Source organism: Lepeophtheirus salmonis, chromosome 4, assembly GCF_016086655.4.
Source record: "Lepeophtheirus salmonis chromosome 4, UVic_Lsal_1.4, whole genome shotgun sequence".
NCBI classification, from domain to species: Eukaryota; Metazoa; Arthropoda; class Copepoda; order Siphonostomatoida; family Caligidae; genus Lepeophtheirus; species Lepeophtheirus salmonis.
This window is the reverse complement of record NC_052134.2, coordinates 16216375-16235311: the sequence shown is the minus strand read 5'-3', so window position 1 is coordinate 16235311 and position 18937 is coordinate 16216375. Positions and strand designations below refer to the sequence as shown.

Genomic DNA, 18937 nt, shown 5'->3' with positions numbered 1-18937 from the left:
CTCGCTGCAACAAGCACATTTGGAGCCACTGCATTAAACGACCCATCCACAGTGGCCGACCCTGTGGAAAGGTAATTGTCCTCCAATATTTCCCCAAGATAAATGGAACGTCCACCATCATTTCCATGCAGTGAAGTCGTAATTTCCTCTGAGTACATCCGGAAAACATAATGTTTCAACTACCATAGTCGACAATAGGAGTGGTGTTCTTGGGGTTATACTCATTATTTTTCTTCCTTCATACTCATTTTTTGTGATCATATAATGTCTGTCTCTCACTGTTAAAATTATAAACTGGTCTTTTCTTTATCAACTAACAAAAGTTACAAAATTGGCAAAGGATCAAATATTTATTTTATAGTTATAATGATTTATGGGTATTTGCATTCCATTAACTGAATCTTTAGATATTCGATATTCCACTAATGTATGTTTGATGATTGTATAAAAATTCTACCTCCCTATATTCTGGACTTAACTCCCTTTGGTCTAACTTCCGATAAGTAGTGCTATCTTCCAAGTTTAAACATTGATGCTATACATTTATAAGTTAATAAGTTTTAAAGAGACTCTAATGAAAGAGGAAACAAGACGATTGGATTGAGAATGATTGAAAGATATAAATAACCTCAGAAATAAATTTTGGATCCAGAACTCAATCCAACTCTTAGCTCAGAGGTATTAAAGATGAAAAAATTAGAATTGATGAATATTTGATAAATATATTTTGTAAGCTAAAGCAAATAATTGATAACTCTGATATACCATTGAACAGCTATCAAATAAGTAAACAAAACTGATTTATTAATTTTTGAATTAAAAAAGATATGCTAACTATGAACTTTGTTTTGGCTCTAAACATTTTAAGGTTGGTGGTAGAGTCATGGACGGAAGAGTAATAGAATGATTTATAAAAATGATAACTATATTTATATAGAAAAAAAAGAAAAAAAAGGTCCCGTCGAACATACCCATTTGTTAGAGAAAAAATGAGTTGCCGACCCTCAATTTTAATTCTTAGTAGAACAATGATATCATATACCAATTTGAAGGGAAATAAAAATATTTTGTGGTAATTCTGAATTATTTACTAATTAAGTGTTAATGAATTACTTATCGTTAATAAAAATATTATATAACTACTTTTTATATAAAGACATGTCTCTTAACTACTCTTGATCTTAAAGCATTAACATATATTGTGATCATATGAACACAACAATTATCTATAGACTTAAATAAACGCTAGATTAAAGTAATCCTCTTAATTTGAAAATATAAAGTACTATCATATTCTATAGTATATCAAAAATATGTATGATAAATTTCAACATTATATAATAATATCTCTAATAGTTAATGTCGATTTTTTCCTACTCAATCATTATTTTCAAAAAGAAAAGATGCTTTATTCTAGATTTTAGATCAATTTATCCTCAAATCTTGACCAAATTAACTAAAATACGATTGAAATTTTCTTTAACAGTGGCAATTTAATATATATAATTATTGCTCCGCTGGTAGAAGATTTCATATTCATAAATTTAAGATTATAAAAAAATATGTATTCAGATATCTGCATAGTGTGATCCTAATAACACAGCCTCTATTTGGCAAAAGAACATCTATTTTTCGTACAAAAATACTTTATATATCATCCGTATCAGCTAAGTTAAGGGGAATTTCATGCAAATAACAACCTCAGCATGCAAAAATAAAGTTGACATATTAAAAACACAAACCCACTTAAAATCATTTATCAAGGTTTATATTTTGAAGTATAAAATACATCTGATCACAATATTCATGCAAATACATATTTTCCTCACTACAATGATGAGACGCAATACTTAAGACAACTATTTTTCAATGAACAAAATTGTATGACTTTCTTAATAGCCAGTATGGGGAAAAAAATATCTTACCGATGTATTCTTACTCTTTCATAAGGAAGGACTGTTGTGTTAATATGTAAATAAGTTATGTACTTTGCGTCCTTCCATTGGTTCGTGGAACGTGCTGTTGTGATGCCCGTTTATGGGACAACTATGGTTCCTAACGTTTTTTAGGAAAAGTTGACATAAACAAGCACTTTGAAAGCAATGTCACCCAAACTTTCCAAGCAAGGCTAACTTTTATAAAGATGACTCATTATCAACATTTTTTACCCTAGTCTTATTATTTTGTAAACTATTTCCTAGCGTTATGGTTGTTCCTTATCGACACAGCTATAATTATATAAGATCAAGCATGCTAAAATTACTGTATCTAAAAAAAAACTAATAGGTAGATATATCTTAATGTATTTCATCCTATGAATGGAGTAAAGAGCTAATAATGATTATTTCTTGTTCTTTTATTTCTTCAACCAATAGAATCACGACAAAAGTCAAGAGGAACCGAAATTCAGTTCCTACAAAAACATAAGCTGTTGTTGGCTCCATTCATTTCGATTTCCACGTTTGAAATATTATTTCATTTTTTTAATATGCCTTTTATGTGAATTGAATATGCTTTAAGCTATGATTTTTGGTTACCTCAAACCTACAAAATGATATTTAAAGTTGTTAGACTGCGAAAGATAAATTCAGAGAGTTTTCATCATGTGTTCAATGAGTCCAAAAAGCTTGTCCGTTTTCGTAAAATCTATATCACTGGGTATTTTGTCACTTTTCTCAAAATCCAAAGGTTCAAAACATTTCATATCGCAGGCTTATTTTTATAGTAATATGTGTAACTAAAAATGAAAATTCAAATCAATAGCTTAGTTTCCAAATGTATCTCTGAATGTAACGTCCATAACGCTGGAGTTCCCCTTATCAAGTTCTATTCTACAACCTCTTAGAGAAATTTATGAGTGTAAATGGATAAATATTCAAAATAATAAATATATGGTATATTGACATCAACATTTAATGTCTATTTAGGAAATTGGGAAATTACATTTATTTATGAATTGATTTTTGACTAGCGGCGATAGTTTATTTTCTAAAATGTAAATAATTTGTATATTAGGCAGGTTAGCTTTTCAGCTTTTTTCCAATTTCTATTACGGATATTTGGGAAAAATTGGGTTATGATAAGAAAATAACCCACGCAAGATTTCCTCTATAATTAGACATTTTGTTCAGAGTTAGAGAGGAGATAAAAGTTCGTTACTTTGTCAATAAAGATTAAAATGCAGGATAAATCCTTATTTTACATTTGTTAATAATGATCGACATTATTCTGACCTATAAAAAAAATTAATAAAGATTTTTTGTAAAGTTACCTTATGAAGTAAAAAGAGAGAATACCATTTGAAAAATTTAATCTGTTCTCCCTGAAAATGTAAGAAAAAAGAATGGGTGCTATCCGCGGACATCAAATTTTCCTAATTTTTTTCTCTTTTTTTTTTTTGCAAAAAATACAATCTAGAAAATTAGAAAAATTAAACTTTTTCTGGGTTAGAAAATGTCTATCAAAACTATTTCATACAAAATAATTAAAAATGTATTGCTATTATATATATTCACTAAGTCGTTTTTGCCTTTATTCATAATTTGAACGAGATGTGTGATCTAAACAATGAAATTTTGCATAGGTAATAATTTTCTTACCATATGATATTTTTTTCATACCATCTGTTTCTCGAAATTCGAAAAAAGTTTCAAATCGCTCAAATATAAGTATGTCTTATATAAAAGAATTAACTAGAAATCGCTGGAGGTAGTCCTTACTTATCTGAAGAAAGCATAGTGGTATGGAATTCGAGAAGACACCCAATTTATAAGATAAACTTGAAAATGGATTTATTCGGCTTTGTGAGGTAGATGTTGTTTTGATCAAATAGTCTCGTTTCGTTGAAGGGATAGCCTTTGTATAGTATCCCGTTTATATGGACCGTAACAACTACTTCATGGTAAATCTATGGTATCTAGTGATGAGGTAAAGTCGTAGTTGTAGTTATCTCTTAATGCAGAAAACATCGACGTAGACCTGAATTGTACCTTTTCTTAGAACATAATCAAATTGTTTTTGGAAGAATGTCAGATCGCAGATCTGTACATTAAGATTGGGAAGACAAAAAGGTTTTAAACTTTCACCATGAATGAAGGGTTACAAGCTTATATCCTTATTTTAATTATTCCCAAGGTCAGATAAAACCTTTCTTTTAATATAGTGTATATCAATCTCAGATCAAAATAGATTTAAATTCCTAATTTTAATCATCTATCACCTTAAAGCCTGAGTCTATGAATTTTTCTTCGTAGAAAGGAAACAATACACATTTAATAACATGTTTAAGAAAATGAGTATAAACATCACCGACGAAGTTTAAATTAGGGCAGATGATTATCGTATCATTTGTGAATTAAAAAATATATATATCGAAAAATATTTGACTAACACCAAGTATATTGCTGTGAGATACAGCTAAGGAGACGTTGTAAGGTTCAGAGACGGTAAAATTGATCACAGCACACTGTATCCCATTCTTCAACCAGATTCTAAACCAATATATTAACGACACTTTATAACAATGTTTGACGATTGAAAGTGGAGTTCCTTGTGAGGGATTTTATCGAAAGTCATTCTGAAGTCAAAGTATATTACAACACAGTCATAATTATAGTTACCAAGACGAATGATTATTAGGTTTTTGCGTAGAGGGTAAAAGGAGATTCAAAGAGTTCTTCTTTGTTTCATAAATGTTTATTAATTTTATTATCTAAATATTCTGGGTTAATATTTTTATTTATTATAGTGTATTTATGTATTTAGGCATTAAATTAACTAAACAATGAATATTTAATCATTTAATCCGACTGCCACAAGTTCAATTTTCCTTTGATGAACGACGTTCCGAATATGGGATCCTACTCTCAAGAGAAATTTAACACTTTTTTAGTTCTACCACTGCCTCTTTTTTTTTTATCTATTTCTTTTTCTAGCTCTCTTTCTTCCCCTTTTCTTCCTTGCTATATGATACGGAAATATTCAGATTTTTCTTATAAAATCAGTTCAAATATGTTATCTTTGCCAATATTGTAATGGTTATATCTCAAATTGTCAACGATACCGAGTATTTTTATACTTTATATATTTGAATATTAAAAAATGTCAAAAATAAAATAAAAACTTGTACACTTTTTGTCAAGGCCATTAGACTAATGGAGAAAAAAATAAGCCCATATTTTGAATTAAGGGATCAAATTCTACTAATTTCATAATATGTTGTTCTTACCTCAAAAAATGTGTGATTTTGTTGGATAGTGTTAATTTTTTTGTGCTTTGGATTTTGATTGTGTTACTCACATACAAGCCCTACGTTAAAAATATCTTAAGTAGGGATGTGAGGAGAAAGTGGGAGCAAGACAAATGGCTTTGTTGAATTAATCCCTTGTGAATATTAGCTCCTTTTTATATGATTTTTGCGGTAGAAAATGAATTACTGCTTTCAAGAGAAGAATCTTGTACAATTAAAATAGTATTAGTGCAGGAAAAAAATTGTAACTACATTTCAATTTAGACATATTTATTTTAGTATGCACTTTTAAATCAATTTACAGCAAAGATAGGCGATAATTATTCTATTAGTAGACTCATCAACTGTTCTTCCTTTCTAATCACTAACCTAAGTTTTTTGTTCACATAAATTCCTTTTTTAACCATAAGTGAGCCAAATGAACTGAAAAATATATCCCTTTTTAGAATCACCCACCAATGTCGGAAAATATATACTCATATATTATAATAGCAATATATGTAATATCCCTTTGTTCATTCATAATGGCATTTAAATATTTATTTTTGTGTATAAATAAGGGAATGAAGTACTGTAGACTGATAGGCCTATGCATGATATAAGTTTATATGGTTTTATGACTTTTAATTAAGGAACATGCTACCTACATAGGTACATTGAGACGCCACTAAAAAATATAAATAAATACATAAAAGAAACTATTCTACCTATGAAAAAATCTTTGCATTTAATGTGTGTTTCTATTTTTGTTCATATAGACTGCTTTATTTTTTGCATTCATGATATTTAGTTGTATAAAAATAGTTGTGGAGCAAAAAAAGTTCAAAAGATAATAGTTCCCCATTTATTACGTTTACGTATACTTATCCCATTAAGACATAAATGTATATTTTTCTACATCGCTCTTTAAACTAGTTTAAATATTAAATATCTCCATAAATTTTTAATTTATATAAACTTTTGTTTTTGCTAAAGATGCTCATGATGATGTAGATAATATCTTATAATTATATTTTTATACATAAACTACTTTCTAAATAAATATTTACAGCTCTATCCATATGGGTAAGTTTAAAAATGGCGTGTCTGAAAATTTAAGACATTTGTTACCTTTCTATGAACCTTTCGTTTATGAACTGATATGTTATTAGGGATGTAAATCGTGTGTAGATTTTATGAGTTTCTTGGAAATGGAAATCTGAGGAATAAATTTTATTTTTGTTTGCTATATTATTTAACTCCTGAGGAGTGAATTCCCACTACGTTCAATTATATTTAAAACCTGATTGAGCATTCGGGTGTGCCCATAAAAGACAGAAAGTGACCTCAAGAATTTGTTGTAGAGTTAAATATTTGAAACGTAATTTTTCAAATTTGTTATCCAATTATTCAATTTTGTCAACAGCTGAGGATTTTTTAAATTCTTCCCGAAAATGTAATTTTGGGGGAATAACTTCCCAATTTCCCAAAAAAATTTTATATTTGATTTTTTTTTATATAACTGTGGATTTTACAAAACTTAGTGTATATTATAGTCTAAGATTTAAATATCTTTATTTTAACTGAGTAAAAAGGAATATTCCTTTATACGAAAATAAAAAGGTACTATGAGGAATATTTAATATCGTCTAAGCAAGTCGAACTCGTAAGGTTCTTGCAATGTATTTAAAAGAAGGTTTAATTTTAAACTTAAGTAAATTAGGATCCTGTTTCTTTTGATCTCAATTATGTCTTCGATGAAGGTTGGGCCTATTGTGATGTTATTTATACTTCTAGAAAAAATGTCTGCAGTAGGATTTAATTTTTCAGAACATGTTCGATATCAGTATTGAATTTTGCATTGAATGAAAAAGTAAGAAACTGTATCGTGTCCAAGAGGGATTGGGAATGTCAATCACAGTGACTAAAGGTTTGGGGTCCGTGAAAACTCTAAAAACTTGTCTATCCAATGCCCATAGAAAATGTTTGATGCTTTTCTTAACACTAAATAATTCCCTATCAAATGTAGAACAGTTTTGTTCTGTCCTTGAAAGAGCCCGAGACCAAAAACCAGGGGTTACCAATGTCCATTAACCTTTTGCTCCAGAACAGCATATATCCCTGTATCAGATGCATCAGTCGTCAGGGGTAAAGACAATGAACTATCTCTGAATACAAGTGGAGTACTTTTAGATAAACTATTCTTAATACTTTGAAAGGCGTGTTTATGTTCTGTATTCCAATTAAACTTTACATTCTTCTTTAACAGGGTGTACAAATGAGCGTCTATTGAGACGATCTTTCGATGAACTGAAAGTTATATTGGCCATGCCCAAAAGTCTTTGCAGTTCATCTTTTGATTTTGGAGTTGGTACTTTTTGGATTGCCTTTACCTTACATTCTAGAGGCCTAAAACCTTTCAATGAAATAGAATGTCCAAGGAAGTCTACCGACTTCATGAAAAACTCCCATTCTTCAGGGAAAATAATCATACCAGCTATTTTTAGTCTTGATAAAACAATGTTCAACGTTTTCTAACGATCATCCATCGACTCCGAAGTGACAAGGATATTATCAAACACATTTGAAATTCCTTGTAGAATTGAATCTATGAGTCTCTGAAATGCCTGAGCAGCATTCTTAAGACCAAAAGGCATCCTCAAATATTCATATCAACCAAATGGCGTAATGATTGTAGTTATATTTATAGAAGTGCTATTCATAGGTATTTGGTTATACGCTCTGTGTAAATCAATTTTACTAAAAACAGTCATACTTTTGCCACCAAATCTCTTAGATTTGGGAGGGGATGCCGATCAAGGTCCGTCATCCTACTTAATAGACGATAGTCACCGCACATTCACCAGCTTCCTTTGGGTTTTGGAACGACGTGAATAGCGGAAGAAAAATTAGAAGAAGACGATCGTAGGATTCCTTCCGTCAAAAAATCGTTGATTTCGTCTCATACAAAATTTAACTTCTCACCATCCAACTTGCAGGACTTCGCAAAGCAATGGTGTTCAACTCCGTGAGCTGGATAAGTTTCAATGAAACTTTTATTATCATAGACATAATTATATTTCAATTTGATTTCTTGACTCTTTGATAATTCTGAAATGAAGCACGGTTCGTCTCGGAATAACTTTTTATTGAAAATATCAACTCCAAATATGAAATTATATAAAAAATCTGCACCCAAAATTGGACAACCACTTTGTACCACAATAAATTTCCATTGGAAATCTCCTAGATTTTCTAGATTGAGAGTTCAAGTTGTTGTACCACTAACATCAACAAGGGTTCCTCCATATTCAATAATAGGTAAGAGTTTTTCTCGAACAAGACTTTTAAATTTTTTAAATCGAATGACAGACACTTGCACTCCTGTTAATCAAATTTGCATTGTCTTTGATGAAAAAGTTTGATGATCTATTTACAACCTCGGTCCCGTGTAACCGAGGACAATTTAATTTTGTGAAACAAGTACAAAAAAATGGCAACTAACTCCAGAACAGGTAGTTGCACTCATTTCAAATTTAGAATGATAATAGCAGATATCTTTTCCTCCTTAGATTTAAAAAATTTGGACGTGTTATGAAGAGGTTTTTTTAAAACATGATCGATAGGAGGCGAAGCGGACGAGTCTTCAACGGTGGAAATATGTGAATTGCTAAGTTATTTGGCTGCAACCTACATTTGCTTCAATTCTACAACTGAATGAGACTCTGCTCTCAAGTACCCTTGCTGGTCTTTAAGTATATTTCTGATGAGGGCCTCCCGTAGTAAATGATGACACAAATCATGGATGCATTCCTCGTTAAGGAGACGCTAAATTTCATCTATAATTTCCCGAGGGGAAATCCCGATGAATGGCACAGCATATCAGAATTTTTTTAAATTCTATCTGAAGGTGAGAGACCATATTTCAGTAAAATTCCCTCTTTTGCAAAATCATACATGAGTCCTTCTTTTTTAATAGGAATATACCTAAAAACTTCACCTGGTAATGCTGAAACTATTAAAAAATATTTGGTATGATATTCATTTATCTTCCTCATCAAAAAATCCAGCTCAATTCTGCGAAATCAATTTTCCGGATCCATCGCCGAGAATTTTGGAAGATTTAGTTCTGCTACTGCAAGAGTAAAGTTGCTGACCTCTTCTGCTACGTACTTTTGTTCGATCTGACGGGCATTGTCCGCATGGTCTTGACCATCATAATTATATTTTTTAGGAGACACGATATCACGTCGGGATTATCAATGTTAGGATTTAAATATCTTTATTTTAACTGAGTAAAACCGATCATTCGTTTATACTAAATAAAAAAGTATACAAGGTACTATGATGAATATTGAATATCATCTAAGCAAGTCGAACTCCAACATACATATTAGTTTTTTTTTCAATAATTGAATTTAAAAAAAAAAATCCAAACACTTTCATTTTTTGTCGATATTAATGGATTTTGGAAGAATTTTTTTTTTTGTGAACAACAATGGATTTATGAAATTTTTTCTAAACAAAATTTAATTTTTGTATTTTTTTCAAACAAAATTGTAAACCATAGCCTGCCCTCCCCCAAAAAAAAAAAAAAAAAATTTATAACACAAAAGCGTTATTGATGTTGAACAAAAATGTGGTATTTATTTATAAAAAAATGAAAGGCGCGTTTTTCTGCTGTGAGAAGATGTCTGAGTCAATTATTATTTAGAAAAAAATAAAATAAGTATATAACAATTTGATAGAACAGTTACATTTATCTTGAGAGAGAAATAGAGTATCGTACCTATTATATAAGAAAATTAAACTATATTTAAGTCATTGTAAAGAAAACGAATCAATGCTATAAAGAATGATGGGGTTGTGCTTTTAATTCTTTGGGACACGATGGTATTTGAGAGTGCCACAAGATAACAATATTAAGTGTTGGCTAATGTTGTTATATATACGGCACTATAGTAGTAAAGGTTTAGAGATGCTTATAAAAGTAGAGTTGAAAATTGTAAGCATTTAGGTATGAAAAAAAAAAAGGAAAATGAACTTTGTCATTTTGACAATTTAAAAAATGTTGGGTAGGAAAATAGCTTAGCTGTCATTACTTTTCATTCAATTACCTCGAAGAACCTGTAAGAAAAAGAGGAAAAAAACAAAAAATATACTACGTACCTAGCAACGACATAAGCAGGAATTACTTTGTTGAAGTAATTCTTTCGAATAAAAAGGTCTCAGCAAGGAAATAATTTCCTTATAAATATATATGTACTGTTAAAAAATCCTATCAAGCTGTGTTTGGTTCGACTATTGGTCTAAGTCGAAAAAAATCGACTTTACAAATGTTGACAATTTTCTGAAAAACTCACCCAAAATATTAATACACAAGCTCAAATAAACTCAAACTCGAATGATCAAAACTCTGAATATTCTCGTATAGAATTATCTCATCTCCAGTTGTTTGTACATTTTTATTGGAAATTCTGTAGAAATACAGTAGTAAGTGCATTTGAATTTCCCTTTACGACATCCTATACATACATTGCTATACACCGAACTCCAGACACTAATTTTGGTACCGGAGTCGGTAAAAAAAAGATTAAAATTGTAACAAAACTAGGTTATAATAAGTACATAGACTACTGAAAGAGTAGGATACTTCCATGGGTCAAGAAATGGTATCGTTCTACAAGTTCGACCAAAACATGATTTACCAATAGATCTCAAATTGAGTCACTGTTTGGCACCATTTAGTGTCAGGGTTCCTTGTTAAATCTATTTAAATTCAAATATAAATTTTAGGAATTATAATGGAAAGTCTTGTTATGCCAACTCCAGGTTGCTTTTTCGTTATTTTAATCGCATAAATGTTACTTTTGTGAAATAAAGGTGTGAGCCACCTTTTTTCTTCGATAATTACTCTTTCACCTTGAGCCCCAATCCTTTTATTGAGAAGTCCCTTCATATTTCAGCCATAATCCAGGAGTACATGGTTGAGTACAGTAATGGGACTCCAGTGGCTAAAAGCTAAAGCGATTCTCCTAAAATCTAAGTGTTGGTTACATTTATATTTTAGGACGAATTATCGTGTGTTCTTATTTAGAAATTATTTTTATTTAACCTTTGGAGCCTCTACAAATTGCACTCGAATCACCACCCACAAGTGATCGTCAAAACAAAAGAATGATAAATTGAAAGATTGTATTTAAAAGGTCGTAATTACCTCAAATTAAGTATTTTTAACAAATAAAATAATTAAAACTTAGCTCAAATTCTTGAGTACCTTAATTCATCCCACAAATTTGAAGTCAACCTTATACTGTAATATATATATATATGAAATATTGGGCTGTATGAACAATATATGAATTAAAAAATATTTTGGGATTTTCTGCTTTTCTTGATTTCTGCTCAAGGTTTTTTTTATATTGACGCACCACATATATGAATGTATTAATATTGAGAGAGTAAAAAGTCATGACGGGGCGTGAAAGTTCCGGACTTATTTCAAGGACAAAAATAAAAATATTTAATATAAACAATATTTGCACCTCTATAATTGTACAAAAATAAAATAACATAGGGACATTCAAAAGGAGGTCAATAAGAGTAACTGTAAAATTGGATTTGACTATTTATTAATATATTTTAAAGCCATACCTTAAATTGTATATATATTCTCACGAATACACGAAATACATTATATTTTTGTTGAAACTGTTCCAAAACTTTTTTAAGATATTTAATATTCTTTTATTTCTATATTTATCGATTTGTAAAGTTAAAAGTAAATTTCTCACTTGGTTTTGAAGCATATTTTGTATAAAATTCTCAATGTTTTATTGGCTCAAAAAAGAAAAGAAATATGAGTTGCAATATGTCTACAACAATTCCAATTTGGGAAAATTTTAAATAGTTAAAAGTGTAATAACGCATTTAACTAAATCAGCTTTAAGCTTTGATAGAAAAATATTTCGAAATGTAAATTTTATAAAGAGTTTTGTTTGTATTTTCTATGTGAAACTACTCATTATCATTAAAAAAAATAGAATAATTTCTTCCCACTGCCTTGTCCATTGAGCTACATCCTTTTAAATTAAAAAGGTAAATGAACATTAAAGCTGGTACTTTAAAATAGGAATAAAAATGATTTGGTACTATTTTTGTTTGTTAGCTTGTCATAATATATATCTATTTTTTTTTTAAAAGAGATTTAAGTATGTATTTGCAGAGTCAATTAATTTGTAGAATAAAATTATTGCAATAAAAAAACATATATATATATTTTTTCTACCTTTTTATTATTATAATTGGTGGTTTTTTTTTTTAAATAAATCACCTCACCCAAAAAAAAATAAAAATAATTATCCTCATAAATTGATTATTCATATTAAAAAAGGATAATATTTATCATTAAAAACAAAAATATGTCAAATATGTCCAAGCAATTGTCAGATTAAATTTCAAATTTCCAATAAAAATATATTATGCATGGGCAATTAAATGTAAAATGGAGAATATATTCCTTCTATAATAGTATTTTAACATCGAAAAAAGATAGTCTGATATTGTTAATATTGCTAAAACATAAAAGCTAAAGGGGAGTTTGAGGAAGGACTAAGAAAAATAAGAAACTTGAAATCGATTGCTTCATTACCAATATTAGAGAGAAAAAATATGTATAAAAATTTTAAAACTGGCATTAAAATATTAATATTTAAACAAATATGAGTTAATGTTTCACATTAAAACAATAATATTTTTCGTCAGTGCAAAAATTAGGGGTGGTATATAAAGGGAATCTTCAGATATGTGCGTGCTATACTCAGTAGAGTAACAGTGTCTGCATAGATATTTTTTTTTAATAGGAAGGATCCATTTTTGAGCTATAGTATTTATAATATTATTGACATATTTTGTGAAGTTCTACAAAACTAATTTTTTCCCAGAAAAGAGTTTGACTTCATAGTATTTTATTTTTTAAATATTTTTAACAAAAGTAACTAACTTCACTTTTTCACAATTGTAAATATTTTTTGTTAAAACTGTAAGATCATTTAGTAATAGTCCGGTACAATATTATTAATGGATACACATTTTTCAAACTTGAAGTTGTTGTCGACTTACTGAAGCTCAAACTCTTTTTTTTGGGTCGATAAAAAACTGGAAAATGTAGTATTGAATAAAGATTTTCTCAAAATTGCTAAAAAAAAATTCTTGAAACTCTCAAAATCAAGGAATACTAAACAACTTTTAAAAGTTTTTAGGAACGATTTTGAGACAAAAAAATCATGTTTTTAGAAGGCCGAGTTATTATGATATAAACAAGGCTTGTTCCAACCTCCTTAACTATTCATTAATTTTACTTCGAATCCTATATTGGAAACGTAATTGGAGTTTTTTATTACACCTTACACATTATTTCTAGGCTTATATATAATTAACATTTTGTTCGTGTAAGAGCCGAAAATCACCATGATAATCCTGACAGTTTGAAGATGATTTCGAGGAGAGCAGCTTAGCAGTAATTATGTTTGATTTTTGTAGCTAGAAACATCATCATTTTTAAGGGAAAGGAAATAAAAACAAGCACAATTTTATATCAAGAAAGGACATGGGCAGAAGTCAATCTGTTTTCAATCCTTAATTATAAACTGAATACAACAGGGACTAACACTTATAACTTCAAAACAAATCATCTGCTTTACTCTTTGTAATTCATGAGCAAACCACTCGTGCTTACATTTAGTAATTAGAAGATTATCTTCTCAAGAATGAAATAATTTAATAAAAATAAAAACACTGCTTGTGTTGCCATCAACAGCAAAACAAGCATGCTAGAAAGGGCTAAGGATTTATATCCCTTCATATTATGATAAAGAACCCAACTCAAATAAAGTGGTTTTCCGCGTACTAATACCGAATTATTCTAAACTAATTTGAAGGAAAAGTATGAACACACTTTTGTGATGTAGAGATCCCAAAATTTGACTTCCCTTTGACACTTGTGTTTCGTCAACAGAAAGAATGCTGGAATTATTATTCTCCAAAGTAAGCCCTGGATAGTTACAATCTGCAATATAAAATCGTGTACCTTTTGATAAGGAACAAATAGGGTAAACTTTTGCTAGAATGAAAAGAAGTACAACATAGAGGCGATATCACAGTCATCTTTATTGATATATCTTTCTATTATTAAAAAAAAAATCCTTTGGATGTGCCCATGTTATCAACCCTGTGTCTAAAAGCACTGCAGCAGTTCTGGATGAAGGTCTCGGACATGGTCACCAACTGCTGCTCGACAGACCCCTTGAGATGAGACGAATTTCGATTATGGGTAGCACCGACTCTTCTCGACTACGTCCCAAGTGGCAAAGTCAATTACGGAACAGTCTGGGGAGGAGAGTGGTCAACCCTACCCATTATGACCACTATATAGTGAACAATTTTAGGCATCTCCAGATGGTCTAGGTTGCTGTTGAAAGCAGTTGTTAATGACGTCATACATAAGGGCATAAGGGACCTTCTCCAAATCCTTCACATACCTCCTCACAGTCCAATTACTGACATTGAGTGCCTTGACATGCTACCTAATTAACTTGGCCGGAATTCTGGTGATCATTGTGCCCACGTTTTCCACTATCCTGATAGTCAAGTGTCACCACTACCAAGAGACATCTAATGTCTCCGGCCCGGAACCACCATGCTTCATAAATGTAAGCAAGATTCCAAGAGCACCCTAAGACCTTCATGATATCCCCGAAACTCACTTGGGCATAAAGCATATCAAACACCATTTGCCTTTTCGCCTTCATGCTGACAAACTTTAATTTGTGAGAGTTTGTTTTATTATTGTTTATTAACCGAAATAATATCTACTTTTAATAACACAACCTAGTATTTCAAAGTATTCCAGATTGATTCAATGTCGAGTCCACAATTTTAAATTTAATTATTTTACTTATATTAATAATTTTTTTGATAAATCTTTCGTAGACATCACAAATTGGACTTAAAGATTATGAAAGTAATAATCGATCAGTTATAGACAAAAAAATATATAAAATATTATTAAAGGTCATATTGGAACTAAACAAAGTATCAAATAATATCACATGAAGCCTATATCTAACATTACTTGGTATGTTATACCCAAAAAACATAAATGAACCCCATAATTTATCTAAATAAGTCCATATAATTTAACTTTCTGAAATAAAACAATTGATTGAAAATATCTCATTTTCTTATTTTTGGTTCAAGATTGATTTTTGTGTGTAGATGTCCTTCATACGTTCCCACGCCATTGAACCTAGGAGGCTTAAATTTTGCATGGTTCCCTCTTTTAAGCTAAGACAGGAAAAAAAGGGGGTGTCGATATTTGGGGAGGCCATATAAGGGGGGTTTATGCTATACCCAAAACCTAAACCCGTTTTTGGAAGCTCAATGAGGCTAGGTAGGGGTTAAGTTATTTATCAATAAGTGATTGCAAGATTGCAATTTCGTTTATTTCAGGTGCAAAAAATGAAATCCCCATGGAATATCCCATTTCAACATCAAAGGTCAATTTTAATACAATACTCCTTATTTCTTCTTTACGAAGTCTGAAACAAATTATTAATATTCGGGAATAATTTAGAAAACGCAAGCAAAAACTAAATATACAATAATGAAGAAAAATCAAGAATTTTCGTTGAAAGTAGATAAATAACAAAAAACAAAACAATGACGTCATTATGATACACCATAGATACATCCTTCATCATGAAATGCTGTCAATCTGTTTGCCATTGTATTGAGACTATTATTGCTTGTGAAGACGGACATATTGAATAAAAAAGTAAGTATAGTTTTTAAGCATATCAAAAATCAATTTGGAGATGTTACATAACTCAATTTGTTTTTAGGAGGAAGTTTTTGCGCTCTACCGATCGCACATTCAATTTTAGTAATGATACTGCAAGTTTTGGGTCTAATTAATTAAACTTCACTGTACCAATTTTCATTAAATTTATTTCTTAAAATAACTCCATACAACGAATGTTGTCCATGCCCTAATAGTTTATTTTCAGATCTTACATACATATACTGTTATGAATGTACATACGTGTGTGAATGGCAGCCAGCAAATTATTACAATCCAACGGATAACAATTAATATAAAAGCAAGTAAAACTTTGTTTAATACACATAACGCGTGATTTTTATATCTATTATAGGAGACATAAAGTTTTCGAATAGATATAAATATTTATATTAATAAAACAGAGTTCGTTAATCTGTATGAAAATATGAACACGAGTCACCAGATGCAGTCTATTTAGTGATCGCTGGTGTAAATCAACTAAATGTTTTTTTATATTAAAAATTATAAATGAAATATTGCAAGTGTGTGCAAGAGCTCTGTTTCTGTTTGTTTTTGTAATTAGTCTCTTATGTTTATCATAATTCATGCATTTTTTTCAGTATATGCTAAGAATTGAATTAAGTATAAACGCTGGTATATTAAAATGTATTTCGATTGTTTTTATTAGTTAATTATATGAAGACTAAAGTACTCACGAGTCATCCCAAAATATCATTATTATTTTTCTTTTTTTCAAACTCTTAATATTATTTTTTTATGCTTGAAAACTGAACAGATATGAATTGAGTATGTAGTTTTGTGTCAGTGCGCTTATGAAAAAGCGGAACGGAACACCAACGATCTTTTGGAGAGTTATCTTCTCTATTATTAAAACAAAATTTGTGTTTTAGTCGACCCCTAATAACTACATAAAATAACGGATACTGCCGTAAGTAATTCCGAAAGCATGGATTTTATCATTTGCAATCCATACATAAATATTGTTTATGCCAGACAATGAATTAAATATTGTCTTTTTTGGAAAGAAAATTAAAGCTACTTATACGTTTTAACCAAAATATAAAATATGTACGTTATGAAAAAAAGATTATTAGATTATTCTAAAACCCTTAAATTTATTTTTTACTTAGTGTTAGTAACTATTTGTTGAATATCATTGTATTTAGGTACTCAAGGTTAAAATAAAATTATTTAAATGATGTGCAAATCAATTTGGCTAAACTTTTCCTTTTGCCTCTATCTCCATCTCAGTTTTAGCTCATTTGGACGCTAATATTCTCGAAATTATTGTATTAAATAATCTTTATTAAATTTCTCTAATGAAGCCTCTCTAACCCTATCAAAGTGGAAGTCACTATTTGCTGTCGTACAGTTTATATAATAATCCCTTATGATTGGAACGCCGGAAGGAAGATGGAATAGAACCAAATTAATGATTGACTGCTGAGCAAGAAAAAAAAATACACAGAACGCTTCACAGAATATCCAAATAGCAGAACGCTTACAAGCCTGACTGAAATGAAAAATTACCAATGCCTATATTGGTAATGAAACTGGTAAAAAAAAAAGGGTACCTAGACTACATTCAACAGTAGAAAAACTTTCAACTTTTTTTGAAAAAGTTGGGCCATCACCTCACCTTAAACTGTATATTAGTAATCTTTGATTATAGGTACCCAATTTGATAAGTGGAAAAAGCTGGGGGGAAAATCGTCAAAAGAACCTTTCATATATTCATTTCAAAGATTGAAATATTTTATGCCTTTTGAAATAAATATACGAGTATATTTGATTGATTCTGTCTATAAGGGGTATGTGGAAAAGCAAAAGACAAAACAAAAAAGATACAAACTTACATAAAAGAAAGGTAAATAATAGATTCGAATGTAACTTTCTTGTTATACAACGTTAAATTTGTTAAAGTTAAAGGTTTATTTATTTCTATTATGTCATCGTTAATATATTTCTTTTGAAACGATATATATTGGAGTTGATTTGAAATCGTTTTTGTTTCTTTTTCTTTTTTGCCGTAGTGACTTCTTCATAGTTAAAAGCGACTACCATTTCATTACCAAACAATAATTAAATGTGGTTCAATAAAATAAAACGAAACAAGAGACTCCATGCTAATAAAAAAAGGTTTTGTGAAGCTAAGGGGGAGGAGAAAGATTCAAAATTCCTACCTTTCATCTTTTTATACATGATGTAATAATATCAACTCATAAAACAGCCACAAGAAGATTAAACTAACAACTACTTCCCTTAACATAGGGACTTTGTTGTAAGACAGGTAAAGTTGATGTAGGTATGCATGTGTACAATAAGGAAAAGCTATTGGCTTTCCATTCGTTGATTTCTCAATGTTATTACCTGGAATATTTTTGATTATAAGGGTAGATCAACATGTGTTTCTCTATGACCTTGTTCGTTATGTCTCAATAAAAAAAATATAAGATGGAGGAGTCCTTGACATTTGGCCCTTCATATAAAAGAATGTCACGTTTTGGAAAAGCATTTTCTATCATGCTTCTGATGGGGGTCGGTAAAATTAGTAGGTACTTGTGTTTTTGGTGTACCGGTCAAATGAGTACCGGGATAAAGTGCTAGTAATTCATTGGAACAAGTACTTGCAATTCCACTAAAACATTGCCCTGCAAATATTACTTCAATACATAATTACGAGGTTTCATTACACAATCAAACAACAGCTGGTACCAAAATGAACAAGTTTTTATTTATTTCATGTTTCTTCGCCTTAAAATGTTGGAGCAACAGAATAAAAGGGAACAGGTGTACCGTACCTTCTGTGTCGGTGTAAGTGCTGAAAAGAATGCAGAGAACGTTGGCAT

At 30.0% G+C, this 18937-nt stretch overlaps 1 protein-coding gene across 1 annotated transcript in view; it reads right to left on the bottom strand.

Moving 5' to 3' along the window:
* The window catches only part of LOC121116921 (DAZ interacting zinc finger protein 1), a 178788-nt gene extending 160422 nt beyond the window's left edge, over positions 1 to 18366 (bottom strand). The window contains exon 1 of the mRNA XM_040711230.2: positions 18272 to 18366. The gene's annotated coding sequence lies outside the window, so the exon portion shown is untranslated. The remainder of the gene's footprint in view (positions 1 to 18271) is intronic.
* Positions 18367 to 18937: the final 571 nt, after the last annotated feature.